The sequence below is a fragment of the Helianthus annuus genome, chromosome 14 (genome assembly GCF_002127325.2).
Source record: "Helianthus annuus cultivar XRQ/B chromosome 14, HanXRQr2.0-SUNRISE, whole genome shotgun sequence".
In the NCBI taxonomy this organism is placed as follows: Eukaryota; Viridiplantae; Streptophyta; class Magnoliopsida; order Asterales; family Asteraceae; genus Helianthus; species Helianthus annuus.
Window position 1 is genome coordinate 43,126,154 of NC_035446.2, and position 24,842 is coordinate 43,150,995.

Below are 24,842 nucleotides of genomic sequence, written 5' to 3' on the forward strand. Positions count from 1 at the left end.
TTTTAACTTATTCTTCCGCCGTTATCTTTAAAGGTTGTTTGAACTTTAAACTTTGGACTTTAGAGATTAATGGTCACTAATTGTATTGGTAGTGATGAAAACTCCTTTATTATACTCATTGTTCAATATGATTGGTGGCATGATCCTAGTCAGTCACACGCCTCGTGGTAGTACCCCGCATATGGAAAATGAGAGTGTGATGGTAACCACTAGGACCAACTCTTTAATTATTAAAACCTTGGGACCAACTCTAGAAAAATGGCAAACCACATGACCAACCAGTCATTTAACTCTTTTAACAACAAAAAAATTCACATAATTTTAAGTACACAAAAAAGAAATATATTATTGTATATTCTCAAGTTCTCTTTTTTTTTATTTTTAAGAGTTGGCATAAAATATCAAACCAATTTAAATTATTACAATAATAAAAGAAAATAAAACTTAAATATATTAAACAAGACAACTCGTGTGCGAATTTAGTGTTAGGTTTTTGTCAAAATAGAAATTCACATCCCTAATAAACATTATAATTTTAACAACAAGATGATATAAACTAAAGATAACAATCATTTTTATGTTTGTTTTTTATTAAATGGTAAATTCTACGTTTTGTCCTTTATCTTAATATCAATTTTAAGAAGTGTCATTTGGGCGCGAAAATTGACGTGTTTGATACTTAATGTTTCAAAATCTAGTACGGTATGTCCTTTGGCCAACCCAATTATTTTTTTTTATCAAATCAAGTCACACAATGACAATTTAGTCATTTCACCTATTTATTTGAGGTATTTTAATAAATAAAATAAAACAATATTTAAAAAAAAATAATTATTTACATAAAACACATTTAACACAACTTTATCCCTCTATTTCTCTCTCACAACCTTTGACTATCATTACCACCATCGTCTCCCGCCTCTCACCACCACAACCATCCACCACCCTTATCAGCCTTCTTCTACCACTACCACCTTCTCCCACCAACCACCGCCACCATAACCACAACCATCTGCCACCTCTCTCAACCTTTATCTACCATCACCACCACCACAACTATCCGTCACCGCCCATACCTCTACCACCAACACTCACCGTCCCCCACCCACACCATCTGCCATCGGCCCTTACCCTCCCTTTCAACAGATCCCCATAGCCACCCCACTCAACCACTAAAACCAACATCATCATCATCATTGTCACCCTATGCCACTTTCCACAACCACCCGTAACCACCCAATCCCCACCACTAAACCTTAACCCTAACCAAACACCCAACAATCACCGTACACCACTGAGAACCATCGTATGCCACCAACAACCACTTTTAAACTCCTCCACAACCAAACTCTTCAGATCGTGCGATACATACATACATATACATATATACATACATATACACACACACATATATATCTATACTATATATAATATACATATCCAAAGGACTTCTTAAGGTCCTTGAAATTTCCTTAAAACACCCATAAAGCATGCTGTACAAGTCTTTTAAGCACCAGAAAACATCACTTTCCTATTATACCCTTCTATACTGAAAAATACAAGGGATACCTATTGCGTTTAGGGTTCATTCATAATGCATCCTCATTATCCGCCCCATCTTCCTTCCCCCTTCTCTCTCCATTTTCCAAAAACCCTAAAATCGCAAGCCGCCTCCTCCTGTACAAACACACGTTCTTATGAAATCAGAGAGATGAAGCTTCGGTGTAGTTGCAGTCGGTGGAAAAAAGATCCAGGTAGTTTTTTCCGCTGAATGTTTTCTTAGATCTACCGGACCATCATCGACTTTTAGGGTTTTTTGTTGTTTTGTTGTAGATGAAGATGGAGCGGTGGAGATACACAAGCCAGAAGGATGAAGTCTTGCAGATCTGAGTTTTTAGCTACATTCAAGAACAACGGTACAAAAACATTCTGGCGTCAATAAGAATGATGAAGCTTCGGTGTAATTGAAATCAGGTAGTTTTTTTTCTATTTTCTACAGAAGGTTTTCTCAGACCTACCGGGTAACCTTAATTTTTGACATTTTTGGTTGTTTTGTTGTAGATGAAGATGGCAAGCAAAACTTTGCAGATCTAACACTTTTTCTTTCTCTAATAACTTTGCAGGAAACAAGCAGAGCTAGGGAATATGACAAGCCCGGATCTGATAGGTTTGCTTCTGTATGGTTGCAATCGGTGGATGAAGATGCAAATCAGGTAGGTTTTTTCTATTTTCTGCTGAAACTTTTCTAAGATCTACCGTGCTACCGTTAACTTTTGACGTTTTAGGTTGTTTTGTTGTAGATGAAGATGGAGTGATGGAGATGACAAGCAAAACTTTGCAGATCTGAGTTTTTATGGTTGTAAACCCTATATTGTTTTACGAATCTTCTAATTTGTTTTCGAAATTTTAGATTTTTTTAAGTTGTTTAGTGGATGATTGTGGCATTAGGTTCACTTGAGGTGTGATTTCTTGTATGTTGAAGGATATGATGATCCAGCTCTCCGCTTTAGCAGGTCTGTTAACTTCATATGCCCATCTTTATTTGTCATTAGTTTCGTTTTGAATTGATTAATTGTTGATTTCAGGGTGCACGTTAAGATGACGTGCAATGCTCTTGATGAAGGATATAGTTAGGGCCACTATTGGTGTAGTTTTCTACCCTAAGTTTCAAGCGGGTTCTATTTCTAAAGGTACAGGTATCTAATCTTGCACCAATTACTGTGATTTCCGAGCCCTAATTTGTGTTTTAATTTAAAGTTTTAGTTACATTTGCTTGTTTTTCTCAAATTATTTATGAATGAATCGAAAGCCCAAAGTTTGTGATTCAAAACTGGAAGATTGCTGGTTTAATTTGATGGGTTTGTTTTTGAACTTGTAGTTTCTATGTACTGCTGATCTTGTTTGTATCTCCAAAAGTGCAGCCGGCTTACAATCCGTACACTGAGCCGAGCAAGGAAATATACACCAGGCCAACTATGATGCTTAATGGCATTGATAACAACCGAGATCTCTTCGGTCACAAGGTATGCACAATTGCATTAATCTGTTACAAATAATGAAAAACCGGTGGTGTGATTCTGTTTTTGCTTTTTTGCAGGTGGATCTTGGCCTCATTAAGAGTAACCCTATATGTTGTATTGACTTATAATACAAATGCTAGGATGAATGGTCGGTTAAAAAAACATTAACAATCAGTTTTTGATTTTGTATTCTGTATACTTGGTAAAATGGGCGGGTTGGGCAGGATAACCAGTCATGTAGAGTTCGGGTCAGAATGAGTTTTGACCAAATGGGTACAAGTCGGAATGAGTTTCGACCAAATGGACACAAGTTAAAACACACTATTTTATACAATTGTTAATTTGGTTGGGGTACGATTTTGATGTAAATGACTAATACGAAAATTATACATTCGTGGGTTGGATTTGGCTGTAGGAAATAACGGTCTGAATGGGTTCTATTTTAAAAACCCGTCATTTTGGTTCCAACCAAAAATAATGTCATGTTTTTTTATTGATTTAAATTGAAATTTAACATTTTGAGCTTTTGATTTTAAGTTAGTCTCTTTGTCTAATCGGGTCGTGATTATGAAGATTAGATTGGATTGGAGTTATTTTATGATAATTATGGAATGCATATTACAAATGAATGAATTAGTTTCTACTAGGTAGTGTGTAGTTCTAATATGTGTAGTACTTGCTAAAAATTAAATAAACATAATAGATGAATGTTGGCATTGTGATTTCTTTTCAAAAAAGGCTAAATAGTCGGTTTAGTTTACATAGGTGGTTGCAAGTTTCAAAACGTCTCACTTGATGAGAAAGTTTTGCCAACTACGTATGGCCAGTTAAAGCCTCCTCTAGGGAAGGATTGTTTAAAGGTTAGTAAACCTGAACCATGGAAATATAACATTGTAACAATAATGAAAGAAATTTTAGTTTTCTCGACTTTTGATGTATCTTCTTATTGCAGATTGTGGAGTTCATTACGGTTTTATTGGAGACCGGGAATGAATGAGTAATTTACCGTGTTTGCAGCCGTTTAACGACGCGTTTACGGCTGAAAACGCAGCAGCAAACGGCGGCGTTTTTACACCCGTTTTTTGATGCATTTGCAGCCGTAAACACGTTGTTAAAGATATAGCAATGGCTGCGTTTTTGCACCCATTTGCTGTCGTGTTTGCAGCCGTTTAACGGCGCGTTTACGGTTGCGAAATACACACAGCGAAATAAACCGAAACTGTCCGAAATTCTCAAATGACACACCGAGACTCAACCGAAAAATTCAAAACTCGAACGAATTAGTCTGATCGAATGGTGGCTATAGTGGTGCTACTGCGGTCTAGCTTGGTCAAAAGAGTCAATGTCTTGGTCACCCGAACTAATTCGTTAATTTATAATTATAGAAATATGATAGAATTTGAGCTTGAATTGTTCTTGAAATGTCTATTGTTTGGATATTTTGTTTGTGATTGTTAGGGAGTTCATTAAAAATTGTTTTTAGTTAGATAAGTCCAAACTAGGGTTAGTGGTTTAGTTGTGTAATGGTATTTTTTCCTGTGAAAGTGAGATAGATTGATAAAGGAACTTGAGTAGTTGTTGAGAAGACATGCATAAAAGATTTTGTGGTTAGGTTTAGAAAGGATTCAACTATTCGGTGGTTGAAAGTAACTGGTAATTTATTTTATGAATAGTGAACTTTGGATCAGGTGTAGATGTGTATGAAGGATTGAATGTTTTCACTAATATAGTTCTGATTCATGATAAAAAAAGGTTTGATTGTTGTGATATTATATCATTTAATGTTCAGGTGTGTTCTAAGAAATATTTTATAACATGGATCAGTTTGGTTTTCAAATGGATTGTCACTTTACACATGTTTTATAATTGTTTTTTCGTATTGTTAACCAGTTTACATTCCGCATTGAAAGTGAATACAAAAAGCATCGGCCTGTTTTAATATGAATGGGGGTTGGTGTTAGTTCGAGAGTTAAACGATGATGATTGGTGGCTGTTATGGAAGTTTCATCATAAATTTCGGGTCGCAGGCAAACTGGTCAACTGTGTCAACAGTGTCTGGTCAACATTTGAGTCTGGTCAACTGTGTCACACCCCCAAAATCCCACCTGCGGAGTACTACCGCATGGAGGCGTGACTGACCAGGATCCAGCCACCAATCATACTGAACAAGCATATAATGATTATAAAAGTTTAACTAATACGATTGGTGTTTCAAAACAATAAAGTTTAAGTTGCAAGCGGAAGCATAAGTTTAAAGTTATAACATAAGTTCCAAAAGTTTCAAGTTTAACATAGTCTTGTAGCAATTCCTGTCCCACAACGATCCTCCTCCATGCAAGCTCCCACTGAGTACCTATGGTCCTGCAAAGCATGTAGTAACGAGTCAACAACTAGTTGAGTGAGTTCACGGGTGGGCGTTCGTTTTAGTTGTTTCGAAAACAGTTTACTTTTTCTGGCCTCCTGCCGTGGGGGTTACCCCATAGTTTATAAGAAAACATGACATGTTCGTTCCCAGTTACTCCGGCACTCCGGCCGTGGGGGCTACCCCATGTACATCATCTGGCTCTCCAGCCGTGGGGGCTACCCCATGTGTATACTAGACTCGTTACCGTATCGATTGCTGACTGTAGTCATGTTTATGTGCCCTGAAAAACATCAATGTCTATCATCATTGACGTGCCCCAGATCCATTAGTTCACGCCCGTCCTCTGCGGCACGGTGTGAGGCTTGTCAGACCTAAATAGCGCTATCTAACTAATGACCCGCTCGCCATTGGCCCGGCGATTAGTCGATACAAAAAGGAGGGACTTCGTGATAGAGTTTTAGTCTAGTACGTTTATCCGTCCATCCGGACGAGGAATCACATTCCTGAACCACTGACGTCCTACCCAAGGTAGACGAGGAATCCACGTTCCTTAACCCCGTTCCCGACCCAGGGAATCCCATGCTTTGTAAAGGGTGTGAACTCACCTCGGTTTGCTCGGCAGTTAATCACAGAAAGATCAGTCAAGTCGTAAGTAGTCAGTTACGTCCTAATCACGGATATCACGTATAATCAGATTCGAACCAAGTAGTGCACAAATGTTCAACACGTTTGGCAAGCACGTTTAGCAGTAACAGTTAACAGTCAACCGTAGCACATACGGTTCACAAGTTCAGCCCAACTACTTAGGCCCAAACACGTAAAAGCAGTTAACACAGAAGCCCATCAGTCTGGCCCATTAACTAAGGCCCAAAGTGTGGTCTCGAGTCGCAACCGGACTCGCAAGCATGGTCTCGAGTCATGCTGTGTGTTGATCATGGATGGTTGCGAGTCGCAACCGGTGTCGCAACCATGGTCTCGGTTCATCATGCTGAGGTCTCGAGTCGCAACGGGACTCGTAACCTGTGGTCTCGGCTTGTCCTGTTATGGTTGCGAGTCGCAACCGCGTGGTCTCGAGTCATCACGCTGTGGTTGCGAGTCGCAACCGGGTGATTGCGAGTCGGTAGCAGTCATTTTCAAGTTCACGTGTTGATGCAGATAGTCAGATTTATGGTACAATATAATCAGGCCCAAATCCGGAAATAACCAATAGAAATCCACTAACATTTTTCCTAATCAGGCTATTAGTCAAAGATGGATCAAAATCACAAGGGTTTTCAATCTTCAACTATCATTCAAAGTGTTCTTCAAATATTCAAACTTATATTCATCAAGTTCATAGCATTTTCAACACTTATATCAACCACAACTAAGAACAATCATCAAGACACGATTTACTAGCATGCATCCTATATGACAAACATGTTCATTAGCCGATTTGTTTAGTTTAAACACCCACTTTTCGGATCCAAACCCAAGTGTAACCAATATCATTATTCACCTTTTTAACATGCAATGAACCCATTTTTAACATCAAGCATTTATGCAAATTTCAACACATAACAAGAACATTCATGAACCGATTTCTTTTCAAACATCATGCATAACTAAGTTAACTACCATATTATCACATAATCTCACCATACAAACATAACATGAACATATTAACACTAACATTCAACAAAACATCAAGAACACTAACCGGTTATGGGTTTCGAGGGTGTGTGAAAAGCTTCCAACCGGGTGTGTGTGTGAGCCGATCCAAGTCCAAAGATCCGAGAATGATGGGGTGTTTGTGTTCTAGAGTTTAAGTGAGAGATAGAAGTAGGAGAGTATGTGGGTGAAATGTTTCAACAAATGGCAAAGTTAACTAAGGGTGGTGTATTTATAGTCAAGTTCCAAATGATGCACCCTTAGTGGGTTTCGAGTGGGGGTTCATGGCCCAAAGGCCCAACCGGCCAAAGGTTCTCGGCCCAAGTCCACTCGAGACCTCATGGTCTCGAGTCGGGTTCTTTGTTGTTTCGTGTCGGGTTCTCGGGTAACATATAACACGTACACAAATATATACAAATGCACACATAACCAAGCACCTATCACATAAAAAGGTTCACGTTATCATTTTAACTAGTCACATAACGTACAAGTAAGTTACAACGAAAGGTTCTAAATTTCGAGTTGTCACATCATCCCCAAGTTGAAAGAAATTTCGTCCCGAAATTTGACGGCACTCACTGAGGAAGCTAGTTAGGTTGCAAGGTTTTCCCGGTTATCCTGGGGTGTCACATCCACCCCCCGTTGATCTGGAATTTCGTCCCGAAATTCCGTAGCTTCAGCCTCAGTAGCGTTTGTACTGTTCTCAAATAGTTGGGGATACTTTTGTTTCATCCGATCTTCGCGCTCCCAGGTGAACTCTGGGCCGCGACGTGAGTTCCAACGAACTCGAACAAGAGGTATTCTAGTGCTCTTGAGGACCTTAACATCCCGGTCCGTGATCTCGACAGGTTCTTCGACGAATTTCAACTGTTCGTCGATCGTAAGTTCCTTCAGAGGAACTACGTGCGTCTCATCTGACAGACATTTCTTCAGATTTGACACATGGAAAACGTTGTGAACTGCCCCGAGTTCTGCTGGTAATTTCAGTCTGTAGGCCACCTTGCCTATTTTCTCAAGAATTTCGAAAGGTCCAACGTACCGTGGGTTGAGTTTGCCGCGTTTACCAAAACGGACCACACCCTTCCAGGGTGAAACTTTGAGTAATACCCGCTCCCCAACCTGGAGCTCAAGTGGTTTCCTGCCCTTATCGGCGTATGCCTTCTGACGGTCACGAGCGGCCGCCATGCGTTGTCGTATTTGAGCAATCCGCTCAGTAGTGTCTACCACATGTTCTGGACCAGTGATTTGACTATCCCCCACCTCTGCCCAACAGAGGGGTGACCGGCATTTACGTCCGTACAATGCCTCAAACGGAGCAGCTTTAATGCTGGTGTGGTAGCTGTTATTATACGAAAATTCTACGAGTGGCAGATGCCTTTCCCAGCTGTTGCCAAAGTCGATTACACAAGCGCGAAGCATGTCTTCTAAGGTCTGAATAGTTCGCTCGGACTGCCCGTCCGTCTGTGGGTGATACGCTGTGCTCATATCCAAACGTGAGCCAAAAGACTTGTGCATTGCCTGCCACAGTTCCGAAGTAAAACGTGCATCTCGATCAGAGATGATAGAAGTGGGCACCCCGTGCCTCGAAACAACTTCCTTGAGGTATATTTCCGCCAGAGTGGAGAACTTATCCGTCTCCTTGATTGCCAGAAAGTGTGCGGATTTCGTGAGTCGATCCACGATCACCCATATAGTATCGTTTCCGCGCTGTGATCTAGGTAAGCCAGTAACGAAATCCATGGAAATTTGCTCCCATTTCCATTGTGGTATCTCTGGTTGTTGGAGTAGGCCTGAGGGTTTCTGATATTCCGTCTTGACTTGCGCACAAGTCAAACACTTGCTGACATAAGTTGCTATGTGGGCCTTCATGCTGGGCCACCAATACGTGGTTTTAATATCGTGGTACATCTTGTCCGAACCAGGGTGTACCGAGTAGCGAGATTTGTGCGCTTCATCCATCACAAGTTCTCGTAAGTCGCCATAGAGTGGGACCCAAATGCGTCCTGTTACATAATAAGCACCGTCTTCCTTCTGTTCTAAGCGTTGCCTTGACCCGCGTAGGGCTTCAGCTCTAATGTTCTCTGGTTTCAGTGCTTCTATCTGAGCAGCTCGTATTTGCGAAGGTAGACTAGAATGGATCGTGAGTTGTAAAGCTCTTACGCGCTTAGGCGTAGTGTCCTTCCGACTGAGGGCGTCCGCCACTACATTGGCCTTGCCCGGGTGATACCTGATAGAGCACTCGTAGTCATTCAGCAGCTCGACCCATCGTCGCTGCCGCATATTCAGTTCCTTCTGCTTGAATATGTGTTCTAAACTTCTATGGTCGGTGTAGATGGCGCACTTGGTTCCGTACAGGTAATGCCGCCATAGTTTAAGTGCGAAAACAACAGCTCCCAGCTCTAAATCATGTGTCGTGTAGTTCTTCTCGTGAACTTTAAGTTGTCGTGAGGCGTAGGCTATGACTTTATCTCGTTGCATCAATACACAACCAAGACCTTGAATTGATGCATCACAGTAAACCACAAAATCTTCTGTGCCCTCTGGCAGTGAAAGGATTGGTGCACTACAAAGTCTATCCTTTAGATGCTGAAAAGCTAACTCTTGTGTATTTCCCCAATGATAAACAACGCCTTTCTGCGTTAGTAGGGTGAGAGGCTGCGCGATCTTAGAGAAATCCTTAATGAATCTCCTGTAGTAACCTGCCAATCCCAAAAATTGGCGAATTTCCTTTGGTGTACGAGGTGCAGGCCAGTTCTTAATAGATTCCACTTTGGATGGATCAACGTGAATCCCATCCTTGTTCACCACATGCCCTAGGAAATGGACTTCACGAAGCCAGAAGTCGCATTTCGAGAATTTCGCGTAAAGTTGTTCCTTCCGAAGGAGTTCCAAAATAAGCCGTAGATGCTGTTCGTGCTCTTCCTTGCTCTTAGAATAGATCAGGATGTCGTCGATAAAAACTATAACAAACTTGTCCAGGTACGGTTTGCACACTCGATTCATCAAATCCATAAAAACTGCCGGTGCGTTCGTCAGCCCAAACGGCATGACCAGAAACTCATAGTGCCCATAACGAGTTCTAAAGGCTGTCTTAGAGACATCCTCTTCTCGGACTCTCAACTGGTGATATCCCGATCTCAGATCAATCTTTGAATAGTAGCTCGACCCCTGCAACTGGTCGAACAAGTCGTCAATACGCGGTAGAGGATAACGATTCTTCACAGTCACCTTGTTGAGTTCGCGATAGTCGATACACATTCTGAAGGTACCATCCTTCTTCTTTACAAAAAGTACTGGAGCTCCCCAAGGCGATGAGCTAGGACGAATAAAACCCTTATCCAAGAGTTCTTGTAGCTGCGTGGAGAGTTCTTCCAACTCTGATGGCGCTAGACGATAAGGTGCACGGGCTACAGGCGCGGCTCCAGGAGCTAGATCAATCTGAAACTCGACTTGGCGATGGGGCGGAAGACCAGGTAATTCCTCAGGGAATACCTCAGGATAGTCGCGTACAATCGGAAAATCTTCTAGCTTCTTCTCTTTCTCTGTGGTGTCAGTAACTAGAGCCAAAATCGCAGTGTGGCCCCTTCGTAAGCATTTCTGAGCTTTAAGAAGAGAGATGATGTTCTCAACAGCACTTCTCTTGTCGCCACGAATCATGAGAGGTTCATTACCAAAACCAGGAATACGAACGATCTTCTCGTTGCAAAGAATCTCTGCTCGGTGTTGGGATAACCAATCCATCCCAATGACAACGTCGAAACTACCCAAGACAATAGGAATAAGATCGATAGAGAAGGTCTGGTTAGCGAGAATAAGCTGGCAACCCTTGACTACGTGTGAGGCTTCCAAACTCTTACCATTAGCTAGCTCTACGGTGTGCTTGTCGCTCAGGGGTGTAGGAATACGCTTAAGCATCTTACTAACTTCTAGTGACACATAGCTAGTATCGGCACCCGAATCAAATAAGACTGTAACATAAAAGTCGTCGAGAAGGAACTTACCCGTCACCACGTTGGGATCATTCCTTGCTTCACCTTGACCAATCACGAACACACGTCCCCTAGCACCATTGTTGTTGTTCCCATTGTTACCATTCCCCTGATTGTTGTTGTTCTGGTTCAGTTGGGGACAATCCTTCTTGAAATGACCTTCAGCTCCACACTGAAAGCACCCTTTGTTGTTACCCTGCTGCTGTCGCTGGTTTTGCTGAGGTTGCTGACGATTCTGGTTGGCAGGATATGCGCTCCTGCAATCCTTTGCAACATGACCAGGCTTGTTGCATCGATGACAGTTGCCCCTGGTGCATGGCCCACTGTGGTGTAGGCTACAACGATTGCACTTGGGGTAATTCCCCTTGTATCCACCATGACTTTGACCACTAGACGACTGCTGGCTGGGGCTCTTGTGATCGTCCGTCTTTCTCTGCTGAGACTGAGTTTGCACTGAAGTTGAACCCCTGCTTGAAGTTCCATCCCATTTCCGTTTATCCCCACTAGAAGCACCAGATGTAGTTGCAGCACCTATACGCTTCGGTAACTTGTTCTGCTCCACCGCTTGGTCAGTGAGACGGTGAGCCAACTGTACAACCTGCTGGATAGTAGTCAACCTCGCTGAAGTCACATGACTTTGGATTTCTGGCACCAAGCCCTTGAGATAGAGTTCAATTCGCTTGTAGGGAGGATCCACCATAGTAGGACACAACAAGGCAAGCTCATGCGATCTCTTAGTGTATGCCTCAATCTCTGATCCCGACATCTTAAGATTGTAGAATTCATCTTCCAGTTTGTGAATGTCGTCACGACTGCAGTATTCCTCCCTGATCATTTCCTTGAAAGTTTCCCATGGGGTGGCGTTGGCAGCAACCAACCCTAACATCTGCACTTGAGCATTCCACCACGTGAGAGCCAAACTCTCGAGAGTACCAGTAGCATACTTCACCCTGCGCGCTTCAGGGCATTCACACATTTCGAACACAGACTCCAGTTTCTCAAACCAGTGTAGGAGACCTACTGCTCCTTCAGTTCCGCTAAAAGTAGTGGGTCGACAGTCCATAAAGGTCTTAAAAGTGCACACCGGTGCCTGAGCATATTGACCTAAGGTAGGTGAAAGAAAAGACAGAGTTTAACACACAAAGGTTGGTTCACGAGAGTAGGATCCAAATGATCCTAGAACAATTTCGGACTGCAGGATATACCTCCTGCGTGTGCAGCTGCGAGCGCTGCGGCAACTCGTTCGTTGATCAAAGCCGTCAACTGGGCTTGTGTCATGTTAACGCGTCCAGACATGGTTCTTCATAACAAGAGTAATACGTGTGAGAGAGGTTCGCGAAAGTACGATAGTAGGACAGAGTAAGCACGCACGTGTTCAAACAACAGTAGTCCTACTAATCAAGCATACCATGAGCAATGTACTACGCAACTAACAAGTAGGCAATATACATACATCATATTACCTAGAACGTCGAGCCTTGCATGAGGAGCGAAGTGTCGTTGTGGACCGTTGAGCACTAAACCGGTTATAGTCTGGTTTTAACAAAAACGTTTCTCCTTTATTAAAACCAAGTTCACTATAACCAATGGCTCTGATACCAATCTGTCACACCCCCAAAATCCCACCTGCGGAGTACTACCGCATGGAGGCGTGACTGACCAGGATCCAGCCACCAATCATACTGAACAAGCATATAATGATTATAAAAGTTTAACTAATACGATTGGTGTTTCAAAACAATAAAGTTTAAGTTGCAAGCGGAAGCATAAGTTTAAAGTTATAACATAAGTTCCAAAAGTTTCAAGTTTAACATAGTCTTGTAGCAATTCCTGTCCCACAACGATCCTCCTCCATGCAAGCTCCCACTGAGTACCTATGGTCCTGCAAAGCATGTAGTAACGAGTCAACAACTAGTTGAGTGAGTTCACGGGTGGGCGTTCGTTTTAGTTGTTTCGAAAACAGTTTACTTTTTCTGGCCTCCTGCCGTGGGGGTTACCCCATAGTTTATAAGAAAACATGACATGTTCGTTCCCAGTTACTCCGGCACTCCGGCCGTGGGGGCTACCCCATGTACATCATCTGGCTCTCCAGCCGTGGGGGCTACCCCATGTGTATACTAGACTCGTTACCGTATCGATTGCTGACTGTAGTCATGTTTATGTGCCCTGAAAAACATCAATGTCTATCATCATTGACGTGCCCCAGATCCATTAGTTCACGCCCGTCCTCTGCGGCACGGTGTGAGGCTTGTCAGACCTAAATAGCGCTATCTAACTAATGACCCGCTCGCCATTGGCCCGGCGATTAGTCGATACAAAAAGGAGGGACTTCGTGATAGAGTTTTAGTCTAGTACGTTTATCCGTCCATCCGGACGAGGAATCACATTCCTGAACCACTGACGTCCTACCCAAGGTAGACGAGGAATCCACGTTCCTTAACCCCGTTCCCGACCCAGGGAATCCCATGCTTTGTAAAGGGTGTGAACTCACCTCGGTTTGCTCGGCAGTTAATCACAGAAAGATCAGTCAAGTCGTAAGTAGTCAGTTACGTCCTAATCACGGATATCACGTATAATCAGATTCGAACCAAGTAGTGCACAAATGTTCAACACGTTTGGCAAGCACGTTTAGCAGTAACAGTTAACAGTCAACCGTAGCACATACGGTTCACAAGTTCAGCCCAACTACTTAGGCCCAAACACGTAAAAGCAGTTAACACAGAAGCCCATCAGTCTGGCCCATTAACTAAGGCCCAAAGTGTGGTCTCGAGTCGCAACCGGACTCGCAAGCATGGTCTCGAGTCATGCTGTGTGTTGATCATGGATGGTTGCGAGTCGCAACCGGTGTCGCAACCATGGTCTCGGTTCATCATGCTGAGGTCTCGAGTCGCAACGGGACTCGTAACCTGTGGTCTCGGCTTGTCCTGTTATGGTTGCGAGTCGCAACCGCGTGGTCTCGAGTCATCACGCTGTGGTTGCGAGTCGCAACCGGGTGATTGCGAGTCGGTAGCAGTCATTTTCAAGTTCACGTGTTGATGCAGATAGTCAGATTTATGGTACAATATAATCAGGCCCAAATCCGGAAATAACCAATAGAAATCCACTAACATTTTTCCTAATCAGGCTATTAGTCAAAGATGGATCAAAATCACAAGGGTTTTCAATCTTCAACTATCATTCAAAGTGTTCTTCAAATATTCAAACTTATATTCATCAAGTTCATAGCATTTTCAACACTTATATCAACCACAACTAAGAACAATCATCAAGACACGATTTACTAGCATGCATCCTATATGACAAACATGTTCATTAGCCGATTTGTTTAGTTTAAACACCCACTTTTCGGATCCAAACCCAAGTGTAACCAATATCATTATTCACCTTTTTAACATGCAATGAACCCATTTTTAACATCAAGCATTTATGCAAATTTCAACACATAACAAGAACATTCATGAACCGATTTCTTTTCAAACATCATGCATAACTAAGTTAACTACCATATTATCACATAATCTCACCATACAAACATAACATGAACATATTAACACTAACATTCAACAAAACATCAAGAACACTAACCGGTTATGGGTTTCGAGGGTGTGTGAAAAGCTTCCAACCGGGTGTGTGTGTGAGCCGATCCAAGTCCAAAGATCCGAGAATGATGGGGTGTTTGTGTTCTAGAGTTTAAGTGAGAGATAGAAGTAGGAGAGTATGTGGGTGAAATGTTTCAACAAATGGCAAAGTTAACTAAGGGTGGTGTATTTATAGTCAAGTTCCAAATGATGCACCCTTAGTGGGTTTCGAGTGGGGGTTCATGGCCCAAAGGCCCAACCGGCCAAAGGTTCTCGGCCCAAGTCCACTCGAGACCTCATGGTCTCGAGTCGGGTTCTTTGTTGTTTCGTGTCGGGTTCTCGGGTAACATATAACACGTACACAAATATATACAAATGCACACATAACCAAGCACCTATCACATAAAAAGGTTCACGTTATCATTTTAACTAGTCACATAACGTACAAGTAAGTTACAACGAAAGGTTCTAAATTTCGAGTTGTCACAAACTGGGTCGACACGAGTCGGTTACGAGATCATGGGAATGTATAAGGGCACCATTAAATTATTTAAAATTACGTATCTGTTTTGGGTTTGGGGCATTGGTGCTTCTTGTTGATATGGGTCATTTGATTGCTGTTGGATGATGGTTAGATTTAGGACCTTGGATATGGAACGGTACCATGCTAGCAAATGGATGTTGACTGGGTTATGTTATAATTATACCAATAAGAAATTTGAAAATGAAAGTCATGTTATAATTAATAAACTGGACCTCCGTGTTTAGAGTTTATTTATGAACAAATGAATGTTGATTTTATAATAAGATAATTTGGACTTCTAAAATAAATGCTCCACACGGTACTTATATTTGGTATAATTTTTTTTAAATATTTCCCACTTTTTTTTTACTTCTATCTGGAAAGCAGACATTTAAATATTAGCTTGGTTCTACCCGATTAACTCGACGCCCAATATATCTTTCATTAAAAAAGGATTTGGTTAACCTTACCTCGTCCTAACTCGAATAAAAAGGACTATTTTTGTAATTTACATATAATATGGGGCAAAATTAGTGTAATCTATTTAAAACAAATTGGTGTAATCTATATATAACCCAACCCCGTCCTAACTCCCATAGTACTATATTTGTGTAATCTATTTTATAATCATATAGGCATACCAAAATGTAAGTTGATTACATCAAATGGTAAAAGTAAAAGCACTGAAAATACATTGTAAAAAATGATTAAACTTTAATCGTATCGTGTTAATGGGTTGGCGGGTTACGGGTTGGTGGGTTGAAACGAGTATCAAGAGATGATCAATAAACTAACAAAAAACGAGTATTGTATTGCGATGTTTGACCCTTAGAAAGAATTACTAACAAGTGTTGTGTTTTCCGTTTCATCGCGAATTTGGTTTTGGTTATGGCTCAAAACCGAACCGCCCCGTACATAGCCCTAAACTCACCAACCTAAACCTAAGTGATATGTTTCCCGCCGCATCGCGCGGGTAAACGACTAGTATATACATATATATACACACATATATATAGGGTAGGGTTCATGCGAGAACCACCTTTATTGCGAGAATCGCAAGAACCAATGTGAACGCAAAGAAATACCTAAAAAATCCTAAAGCCATACAAATTGTTTTTTTAACATTTTAATAAAAAAAAAACTCGCTATATTTCGTTACCAAAAAAAACTTTTTTTTCGAGTAACAGTTATGGATGCACATGTTCATATGTATCATTTCTTGTACAAATTCCATAATATATTACCAGTAGTAGAAAAATGCACTTTCATTTACATTACTATCCGCAATACTCTACTTTTTATGTGACAACTGTGCTCTGTAATCGATGTTCAATGTAAAACAATATCAATTATTAATAAAACAATGTGTTTTGGTGTTATTATGTGTGTATTTGTGTTTGATGATTTTACGATTTGATTCGATTCCGATTTCAAGCTTTAAATCGCTTTCTGTAAGGTTATACGCAAACTGGTGCGTAAACGCAGTCAGTTTAATGTGACAAACATTTTGGAATAGTGAAATAGGATAAACATACCTTAAATAACCTTCACATAACTTATAAATAAGTTTTGGATGGTTTGGTGTGTCGAAAGCAAGTTTGTTCGATCGTAGGGACTATTTGTGTCAAACTGTGAAACTTTACCGATTTGTATAGTAACGAACATTCCGGAACTTGATCATAAGTTAAATATGCCCTAAATATCCTTTACATAGCTTAGAAATAGGCTTTGAGGTGTTTAGTGCGCAAAAATAAACTTTATTGGTCAATAGGGACTAAAAGCGTCAAAAAGTGCATAAGTTTGCATTTTCGCGCATATCTTACGTTATGAATATATCCGGACACCCAAAAATTTATGTAATCATTAAAATATTTTATTTTTTTGATTGGCATGATAAAATTTCATTCGTCGCTTAATTTGGATCGTTTTTGCGTTCGTTACGATTTCCGTCGTAATTAACCGAACAACGCAACTGTACGACCAAACGAACCGACATCTGAGATGTTTTTGAGCATATTTCATGTTCCCTATGCTTTAGCATCATTATGAAGCTTGAAAATGGGTTTGACGGGTGTTAGAAGTGCCGAAACGCGACAAAACAAGCTTAGGGCCTGAATCTGTCAAAAAAAGAAAGTTGTTGGTCTGCAAGGTCCTTACGGACCGTATGGACCTTGGCTTACGGTCCGTAAGCTAGTGCCAGCAACACATAAATTAGAAATTTCTAATTCAGCTGCTGTCTTGGTTTTTAATTCTGGTTTTTGCATTTGGTGGGCTGGTTTGTGTGATGAACAAGTCCTCCAATCCTTCCTTGACAATTGTATGGCCTTGATTATTCCTTGATCAACACACAAACACATGGATTGATCTTGTTAACTTGCAACAAGTATAAATACCCATGTCCCCATTCATCTCAATTCACATTTGATCCGAGATTTCTCTAAGTTGGTGTGATTATTCACTTCATACCTGAGAATACTTAGAATCGAATCTCTTTGGACCCTTTATAAGTCCTCCTTCATTCTTTTATGCGTTTTTAGCATTAAAGTCAAACTCTGTTTGACTTTCTACATTGGCCAGTTTATGGTCAACACGAAGTTCATTTGAACTTCGCAGTGTGATCGTAATCACGATGGTTATTGTGACAACTCGTAATTCTGAACCTATCTTTGTGTAATATTTGTGAACATGACACGACTTTGTGAACTTAAATGATTAATTGAATGTATGATCGTATGCTTTGTGTATTAACTGTTTGTGTTAAGTAAACCGAATCGCACAACAACTTCAACCCAGTCGCACAAGCCTTTGGGCTTTGGGTTCTTACCACTCTTTGAAACCCGAACTGAATGGGCAGCCCATTAGGGGTTTCGGCCCACCTCTCTTATACGTACAACACACACACCATGAGGGGGTTATTCCTCATTTGTTTGCAAAACACTTAACACACAAAGAAACCCTAGCTCTCCTCCTCCCTCTCGAGAAACCGACGGCAATTATTCCCCCTCCATCGAAGCTTGCTCGGATCCATTCTCAATCCTTGTTCTCCTCTCAATCCGGTTAGTGTTTTAGTGTTTGTTTGTTACTTGATTGTATGATGTGCGATATATATGTATGTTTTGCACGATAATCTTGGAATGATATCGGATGGATGTTGATATGAGTTTTAGTGATAATGTGACCGGTTCATATGTGTGGTTTGGAGCATGTTTATGTTAATCGGATGTTGCCATAATTCGGGTTACATGTTATTGATTTAGAACCGTGTAGATGTTAATCGGATTTGCATATCATTATTCTAGAAACGAATGCTTATTAACCGATTGCATGTGTGAAATCGGATTGAATTATAAGAGTTGTTTAGATATTGTTGTGCTTTGGTTATGATTAGGGTTCTTGAGAAAATGATTGAAATATGCTTGTTTGATCGGGTAAAGGCCTAAAGGGAAACTGTTAATTGATTGTTGTAAACTTGGGAACTTGATTTAATTGTAACCGACTTGCATGAAATCCGGAACTTAAACAGTCGCACAAGGCATCTTGGTCGCACAAGATGTCCACTCGCACAAGTAGATCAGTCACACAAGCTGATCTGGTCGCACAAGCCGGACGCACAAGTTGTTAGCTATGCATGATCGCACAACATCTTGTGGAACGCACAAGCTGGTGCTGATCGCACAAGATGTTGGGCCACACACACACCTGCTAAATGTTGTTATACTGTTGGGCCTTAAAGCCCAAGTCACAAGCACACAACCCAATTCAGTCGCACAAGATCACTATTGGACCGAGCTTACTGTTGTATCGCACAAGTTGAATTGTTTGTTTAACCGTTGGGCCTTCAAGCCCAAACCTGATCACACAATCCGTCCGGATCGCACAAGTCAACCTGATCGTACATGATGTTTAGATCGCACAAGATGGTTATTTGTTTATCGATTGTTGGGCCGTATATGTTATTGGATCACTTAGGTTTATTTGGGCCGGAGTATTGGATCGCACAACATGTTGGGCCGATTACCATCGGACTTATCTTATTTGCACATTGATTGATTGTTAAAGTGTTGCCATGACCTGTACGTGTTTGTAACATGTTAAACTTGTGTAAAACAAACGTGCACTACTTGAGTCGAAACCTGACTTGTATGGTAATCCTGTTAGGACGTGGTTGACCACTCTTAGTACAAGAACCTTTTACATATCTTACCGAGCAACCCAAGGTGAGTTCACTGCATTTCTCAAGCATGCGTCCCGGTGGTTTGGGACAACCAGTAAACATTTGGAAGGGAACCTTGGGTAAACATTTAAATTGGGTTTCGAGTATCGAACATGGAATCAATAATTATCGGGGTATCATTACCAATTCTTGGTTAGGAGCATTGGGGTTGTTTAGGGGCACACTCCCCGGATACATATGGGCACACTCCCTAGGGTATCTAGCATGTTATGAGCAACATCGTATTGCAACGTTGAATCGCATTAACATACATCTGGTAACAAAACACGTTAACAAAACTTTGAACTCACCAGCGTCGTCTGACACACTTGTCTGCATGCTTGTAGGTCATTAACATTTGGAACATGGACTTGCTATCTGGGAGTGCTGGAGTGGTCATGGATCGAGGCTCTTGGATTAACTTACATTTGATACATTGGTTTTAAGTATTATTATGAAACAATTGCTAACGATTTATTACATGCTTCCGCTACACAACATCTTGAGAATTGATGCGTAACACGCCTCACGGGGTTTCCGCAGGTGGAATTTTGGGGGTGTTACAGTTTGGTATCAGAGCCACTGGTTATAGTGAACTAGGTTTTAAAACGTTTTGTAAAACTAGACTATAACCGAACACCTTCAAAAATCGATCATGACACTCAGCTCCAGATTGCAAGGTTCGTCTCTCTCACTTTATACATTACTTGCTTAGCAGTCACACCCTCACAACATATATGAAATGAAACATTAAACACCATAGTGACTTGATAGTGTGACACTACTCTTCGACTCATGTGAATCATAGACCTAGTGATACCATCTGTTGTGTTGTTTGAACGGGGGAAACTTCGAGCGCAAGCTAAGAGGCACTGAGATAAGCATGCAAATTGCCTTATTATTATGGGTGCACACTTAATAATAATGTGGGGTGCATGCAAGTCCCAGTGAGGCTTATCGAGCGTGAGAAGGGTTCTGCCTTGTTGTGTGTGAACTTGGTAGTATGTAGATCTCAACGTGATACATGATTTCCATCTCGTTTCGATTTCCTGAATCGGTTCATTTCCAACTTTAGAATCATGAGTGGACGGGGACACGGACGTGGCAACATCAACATGACTCAGGCTGAGTTGACTGACCTAATCAACACCCGTGTGGCTGAGGCTTTAGCAGCCTATCAAGCTGGTCAGCAAGTGCAACCTCAACCTAACCAGCCTGCGTGTACGTTCAAAATGTTTATGGACTGTAAACCACAGACCTTCACCGGGACTGAAGGGGCTGTTGGACTTCTGAGATGGTTCGAGAAAGCAGAGTCTGTGTTTGCTATCTGTAACTGTCCCGCTGGAGACAGGGTGAAATATGCTGCGGGTACCTTGGCGGATGGTGCCCTAACGTGGTGGAATGCCCAAGTCCAACTGTTGGGCATCGAGGCAGCGAATGCTACAACTTGGGATGACTTTAAAGAGCTGATTCGGGAAGAGTATTGTCCTCGGGACGAGGTCCAGAAGTTGGAAAACGAGTACTACGACTTGAAGATGGTTGGATCTGAAGTCGAAGCGTATGTGAAGCGATCGTATGAATTGGCTGACATGTGTCCGAACTTGTCACGGCCCATGTCTCGGAGGATTGAGTTGTTTATCAAGGGGCTGCCTCCGCGTGTGAAAAGTCTGGTTACTGCAGCACATCTCAATGATTTGACACAGATTGTTCGTTTGACCCACAAGATTGTGGATCAAGAAGTAGAGAGTAACTCGTTACCACTGCGTGTTTCAACCACTACTACTGCTGCACCCACTGCCACTGCGCCCGCTAATGATAACAAGCGGAAGTGGAATGATTACGACAAAGCATCTAGTGCGGGTCAGACTCAGAAAAGGCCAGACAACTATAGCAATCGCAGCATCAGCCAGTCGTCTTCTGTCAATCAAGGCCAAGGGGGTAGCCAAAGTCAGGGTCAGTATGCGGGGAGGAAGCCACGGTGTAACAAGTGTGGCTATCATCATTTCGGGCCGTGTGGTCGGACATGTAACAGGTGTGGTAAGGCGGGCCATGAGGCCAGGGATTGTAGGGCCCCACAGCCCAAACACCAGCAGCAACAGAAACAGCAGAACCAGAGACAGCAGGGACAACCACCCCAGCAGAACCAGGGTTTTAGGAAGGGGTGCTATCAGTGTGGTGACGAGGGCCACTTTAAGCGGGATTGCCCTCAGCTAAACCAGAACGCTAACGACAACAACCGCCCGAATAATAACAATGCTGGGAACAACAACAACAACAACGGCAACAATGGGGGAAATGGTGCTCGAGGCAGAGTGTTCCAGCTTGGAGCAGGGGATGCCAGGAATGACGGCAACGTTGTAACTGGTACGTTTCCTGTTAACAATCGTATTGCTTCTGTATTATTTGATTCGGGTGCCGATTGGAGTTATGTGTCCCTAGAGTTTAGTCAACGATTAGGGATAAACGATAGAAGCCTCGAATGTCCTTTTCGGGTGCAAACTAGATCTCGTGGGTCAGGTGTTTGATATTGACCTCCTTCCCGTTACACTCGGTAGTTTTGACATAGTGGTAGGCATGGATTGGTTGTCTAAGCACCAAGCAGAAATTTTGTGTAAGGAAAAAGTTGTGCGTATTCCTCTCCCCGATGGGGAGTCATTATCAGTTCAAGGACATCGTAGTGGGACGATGGTTGGTATTATCTCGGCCATGCATGCGCAGAAGTATCTGCAAAAGGGGTATCCTGCAATGTTAGCGTTAGTTACCAACGCTCAGTCTGAAGAGAGAAAGATCGAGGATCTACCAGTGGTGCGAGAATTCGCTGATGTGTTCCCAGAGGAGCTACCAGGGCTACCTCCTCACCGTCAAGTAGAATTTCAGATTGATCTTGCGCCGGGAGCGTTTCCAATTGCTCGAGCTCCATATCGGTTGGCCCCTGGGGAGTTGCAGGAATTGTCTAATCAACTACAGGAATTATTGGATAGAGGTTTCATTCGACCCAGTTCTTCACCTTGGGGAGCCCCAGTTTTGTTCGTAAAGAAGAAAGACGGGTCATTCCGTATGTGTATCGATTATCGAGAGCTCAACAAGGTAACCATCAAGAATCGATATCCATTACCACGCATCGACGACTTGTTTGACCAGCTGCAAGGGTCAAGTTTCTATTCCAAGATCGATTTAAGATCGGGGTATCACCAGGTAAGGGTTAGGGAAGAGGACGTTCCCAAGACGGCTTTTCGAACGCGCTACGGACACTATGAGTTTTTAGTCATGCCGTTTGGATTGACTAATGCACCAGTGGTCTTCATGGGTCTCATGAACCGCGTATGTAAGCCATATCTCGACGAGTTTGTTATAGTGTTTATTGACGACATCTTGGTTTATTCAAAGAACAAAGAGGATTATGAGCGCCACCTACGTCTTATCTTGGAACTTTTGAGAAGGGAGCAACTGTACGCGAAGTTTTCTAAGTGCGATTTTTGGATTCGAGAAGTACATTTCCTTGGCCACGTCGTAAATGAAAAAGGGATACATGTGGATCCTGCAAAAGTAGATGCGGTTAAGAATTGGGCGGCACCAAAGACTCCTTCTGAGGTGCGACAATTTCTTGGTCTCGCAGGGTACTATCGGAGGTTTATTAAAGATTTCTCGAAAATCGCGCAACCTCTCACCTCGCTGACACAGAAGAACACGGCGTACTCTTGGGGAACGAAGCAGGAAGAGGCTTTCCAAGTTCTAAAACAGAAACTTTGCAGTGCACCAATCTTGTCTTTACCAGAGGGTACCGAAGACTTTGTGGTTTATTGTGACGCTTCGATTCAGGGTCTCGGTTGCGTGTTGATGCAACGCGAGAAGGTGATAGCCTATGCCTCGCGACAGTTGAAGATTCACGAGAAAAACTACACGACACACGACTTGGAGTTAGGAGCGGTGGTATTTGCGTTGAAGATCTGGAGGCACTATCTGTACGGTACCAAATGCACCATCTACACCGACCATAGGAGTCTTCAGCATATCTTCGACCAGAAAGAATTGAATATGCGGCAACGGCGATGGGTTGAATTATTGAACGATTATGAATGTGCCATCAAGTATCATCCGGGCAAGGCGAACGTTGTAGCTGACGCCCTCAGCAGAAAGGATAATGCACCTAGGCATGTGCGAGCATTGCAACTCGCGATCCAGTCCAATCTTCCTTCCCAGATACGAGACGCTCAGGTAGAAGCGTTGAAACCAGAGAACGTCCAAGCTGAAGCTTTACGCGGCTCGAGACAACGACTAGAACGAAGAGGAGACGGTGCTTACTACGTAACTGGACGCATCCGGGTCCCACTCTATGGCAGCTTACGAGAACTTGTAATGGAGGAAGCACATAAATCACGCTACTCTGTACATCCTGGATCAGATAAGATGTACCACGACCTGAAAACTACATACTGGTGGCCTAGCATGAAGGCTCATATAGCAACCTACGTCAGCAAGTGTTTGACTTGTGCTAAAGTCAAAGCCGAACATCAAAAGCCCTCGGGTCTACTTCAACAGCCAGAAATACCCACATGGAAGTGGGAACAGATCGCCATGGATTTCGTTACAGGGTTACCAAGGACTCAGGCTGGAAACGACACTATATGGGTAATTGTGGATCGACTCACAAAGTCAGCACATTTCCTGGCAATCAAGGAAACAGACAAATTCTCTCAGCTGGCAGCAGTGTATCTTAAGGAGGTGGTCTCTAGACATGGGGTACCAACTTCCATCATCTCAGACCGAGATCCGCGTTTCACTTCAGAATTATGGCAGTCAATGCATAAATCGTTCGGTTCCCAACTCGACATGAGTACCGCTTATTACCCGCAGACGGATGGTCAAAGCGAGCGCACCATCCAGACACTTGAAGACATGTTGCGAGCGTGTGTGATTGATTTTGGGAAAGGGTGGGAGAAACACTTGCCATTGATAGAGTTCTCCTACAACAACAGCTACCATACAAGTATTAAGGCAGCTCCGTTCGAAGCACTGTACGGACGGAAATGTCGTTCACCTCTCTGCTGGCTTGAGGTGGGTGATAGTCAGATCACAGGCCCTGAGTTTGTGCTTGAGGCATCAGAAAGCATTGTGCAGATCCGAAACCGTATGGCCGCAGCTCGCGACCGCCAGAAAAGCTACGCTGACAAGCGTAGTAAACCGCTGGAATTTGAAGTTAATGATCGCGTTATGTTAAAGGTTTCACCCTGGAAGGGTGTGGTGCGTTTTGGGAAACGTGGCAAACTAAACCCTCGTTAAGTAGGACCATTCAAAATTTTAGAACGGATTGGAAAGGTGGCCTACAGGTTGGAATTACCCGCTGGGTTGGGTAATGTCCATGATGTGTTTCACGTATCGCAGCTAAAGAAGTGTTTGGCTGATGAAACACTAGTTGTACCATTTCAAGAGCTGAAGATAGATGACAAATTGCAGTTTGTCGAAGAACCAATTGAGATTATGGATCGGGAAGTTAAAGTTCGTAA

General features: G+C 42.5%; 1 long non-coding RNA gene across 1 annotated transcript; it reads left to right on the forward strand.

The window, feature by feature from the left end:
• The first annotated feature begins 1,921 nt into the window (after positions 1 to 1,921).
• On the forward strand, positions 1,922 to 2,681 carry LOC110871453. Its single transcript, XR_004879043.1, has 3 exons — positions 1,922 to 1,974; positions 2,124 to 2,213; positions 2,301 to 2,681. It is a non-coding gene; the product is annotated as an uncharacterized LOC110871453 (long non-coding RNA).
• The last annotated feature ends 22,161 nt before the right edge of the window (positions 2,682 to 24,842 follow it).